Source organism: Schistocerca americana, chromosome 5 (assembly GCF_021461395.2).
Source record: "Schistocerca americana isolate TAMUIC-IGC-003095 chromosome 5, iqSchAmer2.1, whole genome shotgun sequence".
Lineage (NCBI taxonomy): Eukaryota > Metazoa > Arthropoda > Insecta > Orthoptera > Acrididae > Schistocerca > Schistocerca americana.
Window position 1 is genome coordinate 513,317,764 of NC_060123.1, and position 18,089 is coordinate 513,335,852.

Below are 18,089 nucleotides of genomic sequence, written 5' to 3' on the forward strand. Positions count from 1 at the left end.
ACGTTATCAATGTTTACATCTATACTTCGCAAGCCACTTTACGGCTTGTGACTTAGGGTCCTTCCGTCAGTACTGTCACTTTGCCATTTCTGTGTTCCATTCGCAAATGCCGCTTGGGAAGAAAGGCTGTCGCTAAGCTTCCGTATGAGATCTAAGTTCTCTTTTTCCTCGTGATCATTTCGGGAATATGTGCTGAAGTAATATGCTGCCCGAGACTCTACTTGTAACATACAATCTCGGAATTTCAACCTTAATCCTCTCTGTGAAACAACGTCTCTCTTGTGGCACCGGTCACTTGAGTTTGTTGAACATCTCGGTAACGTTCTCTCGCCTGCTAAATGATCCTGCGTTGAAATGTGCCGCTCTTCATCGGATCTTCTCAATCGGTTCTGTTAGTACTATTTCTTAAGAGCCCCGTCCTTAAGTATAAGGAGCGAAAAAGTGTTTTAAAACATACATCTTTCGTGAGTGAATTACACGCCCTTAACGTTCTCTTTATGAATCTCAGTCTAGCATCTGCTTTTCCTTTGTATGGTCATTCGGGCCATTACGTTTTAGGTCACGGGATGGATACTCCCAGATATTTTATGGTAAGTAGCCGTGGTTGTTTCTCGCTAGATTCTGAGGTCGTGTACACATTGACATTTTACGTCTCTCAGTGTCTCCAGTGATTTATCGTCAATCGCGTAATAGAACAATAATGCGTCTTTCCTACGATTTATGCGCAGTGCAGTACATTTCTTCGTGTTGAGGGTCAACCAGCAGTCCCTGCACTCAGAGTCGATTCTCTTCAGATCTTCCGGGAATTCCTTAAAATTTATAGATATTGCGAATATACTGTATGTATGTGGTGTCTGTTCTTTCCGACATTGTCCGTTGATTGAAATCATTAATGGAAAGACATCCTGCAGGTTTTGTTTGTAGCACGACTTGAGCTTACTCACTTAGGTTACAGAGAACATCAACCAGGGTTTTCAGTAATCGCCGTGACCAAGTGCTCCCCTTACGTCTACATTTTCACGGTGAGTATGACGTGGACCCTCCCTCTTCCAAGGTGACAACACCAGTGCTCGCAGGGTAGCACGTTTATGCTCCTGGTTTGATCACCACCCAGGTACAGGTCTCCAGTGGCCGCTAAATCGTCCGATATTAATCCCACAAAAAATTCTCGAGCTGACTGGAACAGCGAGTAAATTGTAGCAGTAAACACAACGAAAGTTCCTAGTTCAAAGGAAACTAATCATCAATAAGTGACTTCAATTGGTATGGAACAGCTGAAGGAATTTTTGGACTTCCTTTCTCAAGTAACTGTAGCCAATATCTATATTACGCACGCCTACCTCTGTCCTTTGCAAGCCATCTTAGGGAGTTTGGCGGAGAGAAGTTTTTGTACCATTTACACTTCCTCCCTTTCCTGTTCCAGTGGGGATGAAGGGCGGGAAGATTAATTTTTGATAAGCTTTCGTGTGGACATGCCTGTCTCTTAATTCATCCTCTTAGTTTTCCCGCGAAATGGAAGGCACAGTCAAATGAAAACGGGAAAGATGGAAAAGTAGTAAGTTAATTCTTTGTTATTTCAAAGGTAATCGCCATAACTGTTAATACATTTATCTTACGTGAGACGTGACGGTCAGCGTCTGCGTGAGAAACAATTTGCTGTTAATTGTACTCAGGCGTGCATCTCTTCTTCCGAAGCAAACCAACGGCCACGAATCTTTCTTCAGTGCTCCAAAAATATGTAAATCTCATGGGGAGAGGTCGGAACTGTAAGGGGTATGTATAAGTGCTTCCCAACAGAACTCCTGTAACAAACTCGAAACAATCTGGCACAAAAAAGCCCGCGTGCCTGTTACCAAGGATGTTACTAAGGACGTTTCGTGGGCCTCGATTTGCTTAGGACGAAGAGAGTCTCGCCTGGGTGCAGTCATGATTCCGTTGGCATCCACAAACATTTTTTCCATGAACGCATTGTCTACCCTGCCTCACAGTGGGACAAATGTGGCGATTACTTTTTAAATAATGAACAGTTCACTTTTTTCCATCTGTCTCCTTTTCATTTGATTGCATCTTATAAACGTAGAAGAGAGCAATATATTATGGAATCGACGCTCTCGGAATCTGAATTGTAAACTGCATCCTGAATTGTAAAATGCCTCTCTTGTAGCGCCAGCTTCTGGACGGGCGCCTCTTTGATGTTTTCGTGCTTAATAAACGAAGCTACGTCGGGACGTACCGCTCTTCTTAGGATCTTCTCTGTTTTCTGTATCAATTGTATCTTGTACGGATCCGAGGCTGTGCTACTTAAGTATCTGTCGGAAGAGTGGTGCTTGCTGAGGATACTTACAGCCAATCTCAATTTGACATCTACCTTTCCTGCGATTAGTTCTGTCCACACGTCCATACGTGAACACCGAGGTAATTAAATGACTGCTTCTGGTAACTGTGCTGCAGTCTTTTAATCATACAATACTGGTTCCGTCCTCTTATTTATGAGCAATATGCTGCATTTGTTTATGTTGAGGTTCAACTACCAGTCTCTGCGTCAGGGGTCGACCCTTGTAGGTGTTTTGGCATTTCAGTACAATTTTCTGTCGTTGCAATTTGTCTGTATACAGCATGATCCGCGAAGAGCATCACACAATGTGCGACGTTATCAATGTTTACATCTATACTTCGCAAGCCACTTTACGGCTTGTGACTTAGGGTCCTTCCGTCAGTACTGTCACTTTGCCATTTCTGTGTTCCATTCGCAAATGCCGCTTGGGAAGAAAGGCTGTCGCTAAGCTTCCGTATGAGATCTAAGTTCTCTTTTTCCTCGTGATCATTTCGGGAATATGTGCTGAAGTAATATGCTGCCCGAGACTCTACTTGTAACATACAATCTCGGAATTTCAACCTTAATCCTCTCTGTGAAACAACGTCTCTCTTGTGGCACCGGTCACTTGAGTTTGTTGAACATCTCGGTAACGTTCTCTCGCCTGCTAAATGATCCTGCGTTGAAATGTGCCGCTCTTCATCGGATCTTCTCAATCGGTTCTGTTAGTACTATTTCTTAAGAGCCCCGTCCTTAAGTATAAGGAGCGAAAAAGTGTTTTAAAACATACATCTTTCGTGAGTGAATTACACGCCCTTAACGTTCTCTTTATGAATCTCAGTCTAGCATCTGCTTTTCCTTTGTATGGTCATTCGGGCCATTACGTTTTAGGTCACGGGATGGATACTCCCAGATATTTTATGGTAAGTAGCCGTGGTTGTTTCTCGCTAGATTCTGAGGTCGTGTACACATTGACATTTTACGTCTCTCAGTGTCTCCAGTGATTTATCGTCAATCGCGTAATAGAACAATAATGCGTCTTTCCTACGATTTATGCGCAGTGCAGTACATTTCTTCGTGTTGAGGGTCAACCAGCAGTCCCTGCACTCAGAGTCGATTCTCTTCAGATCTTCCGGGAATTCCTTAAAATTTATAGATATTGCGAATATACTGTATGTATGTGGTGTCTGTTCTTTCCGACATTGTCCGTTGATTGAAATCACTGCGGAAAGTTAAAAATATGTGCCGGACCACGATTCGAACCCTGGTCTCCTGCTTACTAGGCAGTCTCTCTGATCACTAAACCACGCATTGATCATTGCAACTGCACGGACTACCGTAGCTCCCGTTCTATCAGGCTCATATTCTCAACTTATCCACACAGTAAGCGGGAGAGCCGGATTCGAAGCAGTTCTGCAAAATTTTCTTCAATTCCTTTGTGTTTTAATTCATAATGGATGCTGGATCAATAATGGAGCCTTTTCTTTGCACTGAAGAGCCACAGAAACTGGTATACCTGCCTCATATCGTGTAGGGCCTCAGCGGGCACGTAGATATGCCGCAACACTACGTGACGTGGATTCGACTAATGTCTGAAGTAGTACTGGAGGGAATTCACACCATGAATCCTGCAGGACTGTCCATAAATCCGTAAGAGTACGAGGTGATGGAAATCTCTTCTGAACAGCACGTTGCAAGGCTTCCCAGATATGTTCAATAATGTTCGTTTCTGGGGAGTTTGGTGGCCAGCGGAAGTGTTTAAACTCAGAAGATTAATCCTGGAGCCACTCTGTAGCAATTATGGACGTGTGGGATGTCGCATAATCCTGCAGGATTTCCTAACTCCGTCGGAATGCACAGTGAACATGAATGGATGCAGGTGATCAGACAGGATGCTTACGTACGTGTCACCTGTCAGAGTCCTATTTAGGCGTATCTGGGGCCCATATAACTGCAACTGCATACGCCCCACACCATTAAAGAGTCTCCTCCAGCTTGAACAGTCCCCTGCTGACATGCAGGGTCCATGGATACATGAGGTTGTCTCCATACCCGTACACGTCCATTCGCTCGATACAATTTGAAACGAGACTCGTCCGACCAGGCAACATGTTTCCAGTCATCAAAAGTCCAATGTCGGTGTTGATGGGCCCAGACGAGGCGTAAAGTTTGTGTCGTGCAGTCATCATGGGTACACTATTGGGCGTTCGGCTCCGAAAACCCATATCGATGATGCTTCGTTGAATGGTTCGCACGCTGACACTTGTTGATGGCCCAGCATTGAAATCTGTAGCAATTTCAGGAAGGGTTGCACTTCTGTCACGTCGAATGGTTCTCTTCAGTCTTCGTTGGTACCGTTCTTGCAAGATCTTTCTCCGGCCGCAGCGATGTCGAAGATCTGATGTTTTACCGGATTCCTGATATTCGCGGTACACTCGTGAAAACGCCGTAAGGGAAAATCTCCACTTCATCGCTATCTCGGAGATGCTGGGTCCCATCGCTCGTGCGCCGACTATAACACCTAGCTCAGATCTTGATAACCTGCCATTGCAGCAGCAGTAACCAACTAACAACTGCGCCAGACACTTGTTGTCAGATACAGGCGTTGCCGGCCGCAGCGCCATATTCTGCCTATTTACATATCTCTGTATTTGAATACACATGCCTATACCAGTTTCTTTGCACTTTCACTGTCTATATATGTGCTAATTAAGGCGAGACGGCCAGTGATCTCTTCAGTGCAGACGCACAACAGGCTTGAATTCTTACGGGAATCGGTTAAATGCTGCAAGGATAATCGGCAAGGGGCACTATTTCAGTAATGTGTGGGTAAGTTGAGAATTTGAGTGTGACGGGAGGCGTGCTTGGATAGTTCGTGCAATTGCGATCACCACTGTGTCCTGATGGCGCAGTGGTCATAACATCTGCCTAATAAGCAGGGGGCTCGGTTTCTGATCCCAGGCCGGCACAAATTTTCAACTTTCCCCGTTGATTTCAATTAGTACCGATTCACGACAAAGGTCTACAATTCCTTTGTGTCGAATATCCTGTGTACAATACTGTCATCGACGAAATGCCTCACAGAGCTTCCGATGTTATCAACGAGATCATAAACACGTCGTCAACAGTGACGGCCTACGACACACCCGTTAGGTACGTCTGAAGTCACATTTGTACCTGGTGATTAGTCCCTGATCAGACTGACATGATGAATTTTATCTACCGCCAAGTCCTCTGGTCACCTTACAAATCCACGAACCACTATACAATGCACGGCGAAGTGAGTTCTCATTTTGTTCACAACGCGATAGAGAAGAACTCTACCAAAGCTTCACGAAGCCAAGAGTCACGGCATCGACCTGTATCTCTCACTGCGTGCTGAGTTTTATAAGATGGCTATTTGAAAAATTTTTGCTCGCAAACATTATAATAGAACCTCTCTACAGTCTTTTAAAGAGTGTTTCTACTTCGCGGCCGGCCGGAGTGGCCGAGCGGTTCTAGGCGCTACAGTCTGGAACCGCGCGACCTCTACGGTCGCAGGTTCGAATCCTGCCTCAGGCATGGAAGTGTGTGATGTCCTTAGGTTAGTTAGGTTTAAGTAGGGGACTGATGACATCAGTAGTTAAGTCCCATAGTTCTCAGAGCCATTTGAACCATTTCTACTTCGCCATTGCACATTTCGCAGTTTAGCTTCGTCATCAGTGCTCCAGTTGTTACCAGATGACTTTCACTGCAATGTCAACGGCCAGAAACCCGTGTCTGCGAAGGTCCTCCGATAACAGACGAAGTCCTGATGATGAAGCTGTGCTTAGAAATGAGCAATGGCGAAGAAAAAACGCTGCTGAAAAGCCAGTAGATGGATTTTATTTTTAAGTTTTCCATCCGTTTCGTTCTTTAGGTTTTGCCAAGATAAGCCAACCATGCAGTCCTTGTTAATTACCACAGAGGAGATTTTTCGTTCTCTGAAAAGATCGTAACACTTGAGCGTGACATGGGTTTCGTAATTCTGCAACCGACTGATGTCAGCGAAGAGGGCCTTATAGTTACGCTCATCTCATTAACTCCTCATGGCTGGATTTCCAGTTGTGTAAAATTTTTTAATCGACTTCGTAGTCGTATTTGACTGTAAAAATTATTTTCATAAAATCTAGTGTTGCCATTTCGGTCCTATGTTGTTATGAAGTAAAATATTACGAAAATTGTGCTTCATCACATCTCAAAATACGAGAGCGTGCTGAAAAGTAAATCATTCAAATTCTTGAAGCTTTTTAAATAATACATTCAGTATTACATTCTACTTGTATATTCTTCATATCTATATAATTATTTCTCATCGTAGTCACCCCGGCGACGAAGCGATTTCTCCCATCGAAAGAGCATTTTGTTGGTACTGTCACTGTAGCATGTTTGAATTGGTTGACGGTGCCACAACCTCACCTCTGCTTCCACCGTTTCATCACTACGAAAATGAAGTTGTCGAAGGTTTTCATTAAGTTCTGAAAACAGATGAAAATCAGATGGGGCCAAATCGGGACTGTACGGAGGATGATCGATGACAGTGAATCCAAGGTTTCGGATTGTTGTAGATATCTCAGCGCTCGTGAGTGGATTGGCATTGTCTTGCTGATGGAGATGGTGCTCCATAATCACGTCAGAAACCTTTCCACAAGAATAATCTGTTTACAAATGACAGCTCCACCAATGCGCTGCCCTTTTATAGGTTGTGTACGCGCTACTACAGCATCTGTATACGTGCACATCGCTGCCCCATGACTTCTGTTACATCAGTGTACATCAGTCAGCGGTTAGTTGCTTCCGCTTTCGAGAATCTCTTGGATTCTCGGAATGGCTGCAGGAAATTGTGATAAGAGAGTTCCAATAGAGCTGTTCTAGATGGACAAAAACTGTAAGTAGGCATCGCCTACCAGTAGCTACTTGAGGATACACGCTCACAGCGTAATCGACCGCCGTGGAAATCTCACTGTTGCTTCGCAATTGCCGATCGGCGCACGTGGATCCTGCACGGCGGCCGTATCCGCGAAAAGACGCTCGCGGCTGCTAGGATGCTAGCCGTCCAAGCCGGCGGGCGTTTCGAGGTCAGGTGGGCGGTGGTATGCGTGAGCTCAATTATCTGCCAGTCACCGTGACTGCGATGTGGTGTGATTAATGGAACGCCGCCACACTGACCTTCATTTCTCTCCGCTCTTTTGGTCGCCTCAAGGCTATGCTAGTTTCTTCCCGTCCACGTGCACAGTCCCCAGGATCCCTTTCGGCGAACCTATGCAGTCAGCCTTCTTTACACTTCCGGCCTGACAGTTAACAACAAAATAGTGCACAATTTTGTTTGAACTTGGGACCGCAGTGGCTACATTTTTTTTTTTTTTTTTTTTTTTATGACTCTATAACCGACGACTACCAGCTGCTGATTTATTCAGTCTCTTTCCTAGCGTTTATGCAAGCCCACATGCGGAAACAACTACTCTGACCAGCAAGATGCTTGATCTCTCACGAATTTACATCTTCATCTAGATATGTACTCCGCATGGGACCGTACGACGTGTGGCGCAGAGTACTTTGTCTACTGTGTCACTGCCCCCCTTTTCCTATGTCAGCCGGGAAGAAGGATTGTTGGTAAGTGTTCGTGCGGGCTCGCACTCCCTAGTTTAATTTTCATTGTCTTTTCATGAGATATACGCAGGAGGAAGCAATATATTCGTTGATTCATATAGGAATGTGCTCCTTCGGAACTTTAACACTATATCGTAACGTGATGTAGAACGCCTCTCCTGCAGCGTCTGCCACTAGGATTGGCTGTGTGTGACACTTTCACGCTTACTAAATGAACCTATAAAGTAACGTGCTGCTCTTCTTTGTATCTTTCTTCTCTGTTTCCTCTATCAGTGGTATCTGATACAGATCCCATAATGAGGAGCAATTCGAACAAGTGTTTTGTAAGCTACATCCATCATTTGTGGACTATATTTTCTGAGGTCTCTTCCAGTGAATATGAGTCTTGCATCTGCCTTACTCACGATTAAATTTATGTGTTCATTCCACTTAAAATCGCTCCGTACGCACATTCCTAGATATTTTATGGAGTAGGCTATATGTTTCCAGTGATCGTTCTGCAGTTTTGTAATCACACTGTAATGCGTCTTTCTGTCTACGTGTCCTCAATACGTTACATTCGTTTCTAATGAGTGTCAGCTGCCACTCCCTGCGCCACGTGTCGATCATCTGCAGGCTTCCTGCATTTCGCTGCAATTTTCTAGCGTTGCGACTTCTCTGCATACAACAGCACCAGCGGCTAAAAGCCTCATGGAATTTCCGACGTTATATTGTGAAAAGTAATAGTCCAGTAACTTTCCGCTGGGGCACGCCCTAAATTACACTACTGGCCATTAAAATTGCTACACCATGAAGATGACTTGCTACAGACGAGAAATTTAACCGACAGGAAGAAGATGCTGTTATATGCAAATGATTAGCTTTTCAGAGCATTCACACAAGGTTGGTGCCGGTGGCGACACCTACAACATGCTGACATGAGGAAAGTTTCCAACCGATTTCTTACACACAAATAGCAGTTGACCGGCGTTGCCTGGTGAAACGTTGTTGTGATGCCTCGTGTAAGAAGGAGGAATGCGTACTGTGGTGTCACCGCCAGACACCACACTTGCTAGGTGGTAGCCTCTAAATCGGCCGCGGTCCGTTAGTATACGTCGGACCCGCGCATCGCCACTATCAGTGATTGGAGACCGAGCGCCGCCACACGGCAGGTCTAAAGAGACTTCCTAGCACTCGCCCAGTTGTACAACCGACTTTGCTAGCGATGGTTCACTGACAAAATACGCTCTCATTTGCCGAGACGATAGTTAGCATTGCCTTCAGCTACGTCATTTGCTGCGACCTAGCAAGGCGCCATTACCAGTTACTATTGATACTGAATCATGTACCGTCAAGAGCGACGTTCACCATTAATGGATTAAAGTTAAGTATTCCACCAGCTACGTCCGTTTTTTCTAAATTCTAATTTCCTTGTCCTGTTCCATACCTCACGCCAGCCTGCGTGAGCTAAAACGCGTGCCTTTCGGCTTCCTCTAGTAACACGGTGTTGGCTCTCCTGCGAACCACAACACGTACCATCACGTTTCCGACTTTGAGAAAGGTCGGATTGTAGCCTATCGCGATTGCGGTTTTATCGTATCGCGACAATGCTGCTCGCGTTGGTCGAGATCCAATGACTGTTAACAGAATATGGAATCTGTGGGTTCAGGAGGGTAATACGGAACGCCGTGCTGGATCCCAACGGCCTCATTTCACTAGCAGTCGAGATGACAGGCATCTTATCCGCATGGCTGTAACGGATCGTGCAGCCACGTCTCGATCCCTGAGTCAGCAGATGGGAACGTTTGCAAGACAACAACCATCTGCACGAACAGTTCGACGACGTTTGCAGCAGCATGGACTATCAGCTCCGAGACCGTGACTGCGGTTACCCTTGACGCTGCATCACAGACAGGAGCGCCTGCGATGGTGTACTCAATGACGAACCTGAGTGCATGGGTAGCAAAACGTCATTTTTTCGGATGAAACCAGGTTCTGTTTACAGCATCATGATGGTCGCATCCGTGTTTGGCGACATCGCGGTGAACGCACATTGGAAGCGTGTATTCGTCATCACCATGCTGGTGTATCACCCGGCGTGATGGTATAAGGTGCCATTGGTTACACATCTCGGTCACCTCTTGTTCGCATTGACGGCACTTTGAACAGTGGACGTTACATTTCAGATGTGTTACGACCTGTGGCTCTACCCTTCATTCGATCCCTGCGAAACCCTACATTTCAGCAAGATAATGCACGACCGCATGTTGCAGGTCCTGTACGGGCCTTTCTGGACACAGAAAATGTTCGACTGCTGCCCTGGCCAGCACATTCTCCAGATCTCTCACCAATCGAAATCGTCTGATTAATGCTGACCGAGCAACTGGCTCGTCGCAATACGCCAGTCACTACTCTTGATGAACTGTGGTATCGTGTTGAAGCTGCATGGGCAACTGTACCTGTACACGCCATCCAAGCTCTGTCCGACTCAATGCCCAGGCGTATGAAGGCCGTTATTACAGTCAGAGGTGGTTGTTCTGGGTACTGATTTCTCAGGGTCTTGCGTGGAAATGTAATCATATGTCAGTTCTAGTATAATATATTTGTCCAATGAATACCCGTTTATCATTTGCATTTCTTCTTGGTGTAGCAGTTTTAATGGCCAGTAGTGAATTTTTACATCTAAGACATCTCTCGGTTCAAAAAGACAAACTATGTTCTGTTTGCTAGAAACTCTTCAATCAAATCACACAGTTGTTCTGATATTCCGACGCTCGTATTTTGTTCGTTAGGTAGCATCGTGAAACTGTGCTGATTGCCTTTCGGAAGTCAAGGGACGCAGTGTCTACCAAAGCTTCCTGTCTCTCGAGGATGACCTGAGCGAGCTGGGTTTCACAGGATCGTTGTTTTCGGAACCCATGTTGCTTCTTACAGAGGAGATTCACGGTCTTCATAAATGTCATAATAAGCAACATACTCCAAAATTCTACAACAGAGTGATGTCGGAGATATGGGCTTACAGTTATGTGCGTCTGTTCAACGACTTTTCTTGAAAACAGGAGTGACCTTTGCTGTTTTTTTAATCATTAGGACCGCTTCGCTGTTCAAGATACCCTTCGTTTAACGATTTCAGTTGCTTTTCTGTAATTTTGTCGTTGTTGCGACCATTTAAAGGAGGAATTATAGTGCAATCTTCCTCTGTGAAGCAGTTTTGAAAGAATAACTATGAACCTTCACGGGACTTGATGAAGCGGGACCTTACTCGTTGTCCAGAGACTGCAAGGATCATTACCGAATTGCAATAAAAGAAGCAAGATGATTGCGAAAGAAAATTGAGAATCGATTGGATGACGCTCAGTTTGGCTTTACTGAAGGTACTTGTCGACCCAGAAAAACCGTTAGACAATGTAAAATAGTTCAAGATGTTCTATATTTTGTGAAAAATAGGGGTAACGTATAGGGAAAGAAGGAAAATAAGTACTATACATCGAAGAAGGAAATGAAAGGTTCAAGAGTGGGATTAAAACTCGAAGTGAAAGTATATCAGTGATAAGATTCGCTGATGATATTGCTATTCTCAGTGAAAGCGAAAGTATTATCGGATCTGTTGAATGGAATGAACAGTCTAATAAGTACAAAATATGGAGTGAGAGAGTAAGCCTAAGAAACACGACAGTAATGAGAAGTAGCACAAGTGAGAATCGTGAGAAACTTAACTACAAAATGGTGATCACGAAGTAGACAAAGTTAAGGAATTATGCTAGCTTGGAAGCAAATTAACTCATGACTGATGAAGTAAGGAGGACATAGAATGCAGACTAGCATAAGCAAAGAGGGCATTTTTGGCCATAGAAATCTATTTGTATCAAACATAGGCCTTAACTTCACAAAGAAATTTCTGACAATGTACTTTTGCAGCACAATATTATATGGTAGTGAATCATGGACAGAGTAAAATCTAGAACGAAAGAGAATCGAAGCGTTTGAAATGTGGTGCTACAGAAGAATGTTGAGAATTAGGTGGATTGATAAGATTAAGAATGAGGAGGTTCTCCACAGAATCGACGAGGGAAGGGAAACATGGAGAACACTGAGAAGAGGAAGGGACAGGATGATAGGATACGTGTAAAGACATCACGGAGTAATCACCTAGATACTAAGGGGAGCTTAAGGGAAGTTAAGTGGGTAAAAACTGTAGGGGAAGACAGAGATTGGAATGCGTCTAACTAACAACTGAGGACGCAGGCTGCAAGTGCCCTCTGAGACGAAGAGGTTAGCCAGGAGAGGAATTCATAGTGGGCTGCATCAGACTAGTCAGAAGACTAATGACTCGAACGATAAGATAAGAAGAAGAAGCAGAAGAAGGTCGGGTGTCAATCTCCGCTCATCGCTATCGAGGGAATGGCGGCAATTTGAGAACTGTACAGACTATAGACAGGATCCTCCTGTCTATAGTTCTCAATGACGGGGTCACCTCTCGAAACGATAATGTTCTGGCATATCGCGTCCACCCTGTGTGCAGGAGGCAGGAACCAGCCGAATGGAAGATCCTTAAGTATTTGCTGATGTTAGCCCGACTGCATATGCTAGGGTTCAGTAGAAAATTGTGGTGCGCTGAACTTCTGGTCGCTGAACTCCCATCGCACAATGCTTGCCTTCAGGACAACCGCCGTACAAGAATGGGACCCGATTGGGTAACAGTGTCTCGCCGGCAGTGTGAAGACCATGCCATGTTTGGGAAAAGCGTGTTACAATGCACGGAATGAAGTAACCTTTCCTGGAAACATCCGATATGGTTTATGCACAGTGATGCAACAGGCAAACACGAACTATATCACCAAACAGGCGCGTTTGATGAGAGGTAGAATGGTCGCCGCGATCCAATAGCAAGGCTTCCCCATTTAGCTGACGTTAATTAGTCAGGTTTCTGACTGAGAGGATATTTAAAGCCGTTAGTGTATTCTACACCCATCGACAACGTGCGCACGTTGTGTCCCTCGCATGTAAATTCATCCTTTTTTGTATGTCGAAAGAAAGTCGATGAGCAGTAGAAGACGTGTGACACATTGGAAAACGATGATTCCGACAGGTTGTTACAGACGGAGTGAATGAGAAATTAGGGCAGAATTAATCTGGAGTCACTGGGTATTTATATCAATTCGCGCCTTTTGTTGGACAGAAAACACATGTTTAATTTAGAACAGTGGTATGGACGACTTGTTGAAAGCAGTTTCCTTCGGCAGCTACAACCTTTTCCCACTTTTCGGATGGCAAATGGATTCCGCGATACAAAATAATCAGGTTCTTTTGAGGTGATCTGCTAATAGAGCCAGTTTCCGAGAGCGTTAAAGGATGTGTTTTTCAAAAAATGGCTCTGAGCACTATGGGACTCAACTGCTGAGGTCATTAGTCCCCTAGAACTTAGAACTAGTTAAACCTAACTAACCTAAGGACATCACAAACATCCATGCCCGAGGCAGGATTCGAACCTGCGACCGTAGCGGTCTTGCGGTTCCAGACTGCAGCGCCTTTAACCGCACGGCCACGATGTGTTTTTCAGAAAGGCCATGCTGTATGAAACGAAACAAATGGAAATGAGAAGGCACGATGTCTGGTGAATACGGCGGGTGGGGTGAAACATCCGCTGTAAGTCCCTTAAGGTTTTCTTCACTCGGTTTTCAACATGTGACTTGGAATTGGCATGAAGCAGAATGACTTTGTCATCTCCTTGAGCATATTTCGGGAATTTCTCTTGAAACCCGCGATTAAAATTGTGTGATTGTGCTTCTTAGCGTCCGTCATAAGCCGTCTGACGAAGTTGCAACAGTTCACGGTAGGCCACACCGACCAGGACGCATTTACTCACGTACCTCAAACACGCTGTCCTGGAATCGTCCAACTCAATCTCTGGATGTTCTTTCCGACAGAGCATGTGCTCCATACGCTTCCACAGACGATGACTTTCAGCAGCAGATTTCGTTGACGAAAACAGAAGAGTAACACTAACCGCAAACGCTCTTTTGTAAGTACGGTAGAAAAGCCGACATGTTCAAGGCATAAACAAGTATGTTCTTTCCGCACCGCTCGGAATTCACACACAGCTCTGAAAACCTAATATTTCTACTGTAAAATAGGTCTAGCGTCGCTGTCCACTACGCTGCACTGGTGTAACTACTTCCCTATTTTCATCAACACCGAGGAATAATTCAATCTTCCAATATTTACAAAATCAGTTTCTTTACACTTGAGGTAGAAAGCTTCTTGTACGCTGCGTAACGAAACTTGGGGATTGATTACCAAAATTATTGCGCTGATTTATTACAGTGACCGTTTTCATCCTGCGAATCGGAACATCTGTTCTGATTGCTTAAGCCATTCAGCAACCGTTATCCGCACTGCATGGCAATTACTACGGGACTTTTCGCCCGAGGACAGTACAGCTCCACGTGCTCAGATATGTGCATAATTTTATTTATGACTGCCTGTAGTGTGCTCATTAGCATCAGCCGGCAACATTTCGGACGTTTTCCTTGTCCGAGAGCGACTTAAAATTCTTAGTTCCGTTGCAGCCGCATTCATCCAGCCATCAGTGTGGACGGCGATCGATGAGTCTAGACGTCTCAGCCCGGCTCTAGTTGATACCTTCGGAAGCTGGGGGCTACTTTCAGTGGTCGACGACCCGGCAGTAAATTCTTCCTACCAATAGGTCGCCCATGCAGTAACACTCGCCGCGGAAATACAGAATCATTCTAATTACCCTTTCTTGACATCTTCTGTCTCGTCTCAAATTACAGATGAGTTTCTTTTACGGAGCACACAACTTACGCTTAAAATTCGTGCGTGAATCTGCAAAGAATTTGCGTATACACACTTTAAAAAATACGGGACATATCCATCTATTACCCTCAAGGCATATCAAGAATTTGTGCGCGTAGGAATCCTTATTACATGCAGAACCAGATTATTAGCTAAAATTGACACCAGTGTCAAAGATATAACTAAGATTCTTGCCTTTTGAATGATCGATTGTTCCCACAGTGTACAGCGGTGAATGATGTATTCTTAATTTCGATGGGGTATTTTGAACTTTAACATCGGCTTGTTTTCTTCTGAATCACGTCAGGGTAATTTAGGAAGAAAGGTTCAGAATTTCACTTCTCGCAGATGGCGACCACGATAGGGACGGAACTGTAGCTGTTGGAGAGGGATGGTGGAGTGGGGGGGGGGGGCAGAAGGGGGGGGGGGGGGGGGGAGGGAGGCACGACCTGTTGTAGGTATTCCCTCGTTGTACGCTACCCTATACATTGTCATGTGTTCTCGTAATTATAACTAAGTCGATATTTCTTTTTCCATCTTTTATATAGTTCTGCAGCCAATAGAATTAAAAATCTATCTGGAGTGTAATAAATGAAATCGGTGTCATTTCATTCTTTCCTTGTTACCAGCGTACACTGTGAAATCTGTCGTCGTAACTATCAGTGATACGTTTACCTTGAATCCATCTAAATTAAACGATATCTCTGTAGCGTCAAATAACGATGGTTGTGTATGTTTGCATGTGGGGATATTCAGCCGCCAAATAATTGTTAAAACTCATGGTGAAACCTACGGCTGTCCTTTATTTTACACAATTCGCGGCAGGAAAGTTACACCATAATTTGAACAAAAGTAATTTGCTCTTTTGAGCCCACCATAGTACATAAAAGTTTTTTGCAGTAATAACTATGTACAAATAGTTTTTGTAAAGAAGAAAGTCCACATCGACAGCTACTAACATCGACAGTTCCCCATTCGTCACAGTAACTCACACACCTTGTTCCACCTTCCATTGTCGAAGGCTTCTGAGTATCTGCCATAGTGTTAAATATGTGCTGCAAAACAGCGTTGTGGCGGCACAGTGGTGATCAGTGTTGTCATCATATAACGTTGCTACGTACCAGACCGCAGGTCTTCTCAACTCCCTGATAGCGATCTGCCACTGTTGCGCCAACGCAAGATGCGTGGATTCTTGCGCAGCCCACGCCACGTACACGTCACGTGTGAAGGCCACCATAACTAAATAACTCATTTGCTTAACTGGGATCGTTGATTTCTAGTTATTCTGCGAAATTTCTCTACGAACAAATGTATCTGACAATGTGAGATCTATAAGAGAAATTTTCTGCGTTAGAGTTTCGGTTTAAAATAAAACTTATTACTAGAAGTAATGTTGTAAACGTGAGTAAACCACACAGTGCGAAAGATGTTTCCGAACGCAGTGAACATCAATCTGATGACATATGAAGTACTTGTATAATATTTCGTCTGTTTTCAGAGGGTTTTCAAAATGGTTCAAATGGCTCTGAGCACTATGGGACTTAACATCTATGGTCATCAGTCCCCTAGAACTTAGAACTACTGAAACCTAACTAACCTAAGGACACCACACAACACCCAGTCATCACGAGGCAGAGAAAATCCCTGCCCCCGCCGGGAATCGAACCCGGGGACCCGGGGAAGGTTTTCCAACTGCGAATATATAAATGGAAGTGGGTTACCAGTTAGGGAGCTATCTTGTCACTAAATGTTGTTCTTTTTGTTTAGGTACAATTTTTCTCCTGTAGCGCAATTGCTTTGTGAAATGAACTTGCAAAAATTTAACTGGAGTCGTTCTGTGAGGAAACATGCAACATTCGTCTGAGTTTCAGGTTACCAGGGTAATGTAGAATATAGTGACTAGCAGCGAAGTGGAACCTTCTTTTTTTATCATTACTCCAGCTATGTGGTGCTACAGAAGAATGCTAAAGATTAGATGGGTAGATCACATAAATAATGAGGAGGTGTTGAATAGGATTGGGAAGAAGAGAAGTTTGTGGCACAACTTGACTAGAAGAAGGGATCGGTTGGTAGGACATGTTCTGAGGCATCAAAGGATCACCAATTTAGTACTGGAGGGCATCGTGGAGGGTAAAAATTGTAGAGGGAGACCAAGAGATGAATACACTAAGCGGATTCAGAAGGATGTAGGTTGCAGTAGGTACTGGGAGATGAAGCAGCTTGCACTGGATAGAGTAGCGTGGAGAGCTGCATCAAACCAATCTCGGGATTGAAGACCAGAACAACAACAACTCCAGCTATTGATGCGGACCACTACGAATTCCTCCGCCGTACCAACCGCTTCATCCGAGAGCAGCATTTGCAACCTACGTACTCTATTATTTGCTGGGTGTATTACAATCTCTGTCTTTCCCTACAGTACAGTTCCCCCAAGTAGCATGAAAGCTATTTCTCGATGTCTTAACACATGTCCCACCATTCTGTCCCTTCTTCTTGTCAATGTTTTTCGCATGTTCCTCTCCTCACCAAATCTGCGAAGAATCTTCTCATTTCTTATTTCATCAGTCCCCCTACTTTTCAACATCCTTCTGTAGCACCACATCTAAAACGCCTCGATTCTTTTCTTTTCCGGTTTCTCCACAACTCATGATTGACTTCCGAACATACAGACGTACATAATCTGAGTTTAAACCTCAGTTCCCCTCCCCTCCCCCCCCCCCCCCCCCCCACCTATTCCATCGTCCACTCGAGTTTTTTTTCTTTTTTTTGCGAAAAGCGAAAACTTTCAATGAAAAGCGAATATTATGTTGCCTGTACGATGTAGTCGAAAATATCATGCCGAAATATGAGCGATAGAAATAGGAACTTGTATATAAATTATTCTCTATCATTCTGTCCAGTGAAGTACGAGAAAGAAACTAAAACATTAAAAACTGTCTACGTACTGTCGATTGTTTTTAGAGATGATGCAATGATGAAACACGAAATTAGTGTTACGACCTCAGTTCAAATCCAAGTCAGAGCATCTTCATTTAAGTATTCTCTGCTTTTACAGATGATTAGAGGCGAAAGCTGGGACAGTTCCTAATGCAAGGTTGTGCCACATTCCTTGCCCTGCCGTATAACTGGAACCAGTCCCAGTCTCTTTTGGCGCTGTTGTAAGTGGTTTATCTTGACCACCTCAAATAACTTTTTGCTCAGAAGGAAAATAAGAAATGGATGAAGTAAATATTGCTTAGCTACCAGCTATCATGTTGGGAGCATGATTGGCTTTCTTGTAAGTTTACGAAGATATGAACACCAGTATGTCTTCTTTTAAACAGAACCCTATATTTTTTTATTCGGTAATCCA

General features: G+C 44.3%; 1 protein-coding gene across 1 annotated transcript in view; it reads left to right on the forward strand.

The window, feature by feature from the left end:
* The window catches only part of LOC124616477 (follistatin-A), a gene marked incomplete at its 3' end in the record, with an annotated part of 208,879 nt that overhangs the window by 141,770 nt on the left and 49,020 nt on the right, over positions 1–18,089 (forward strand). The gene's annotated exons all lie outside the window — the stretch shown is intronic.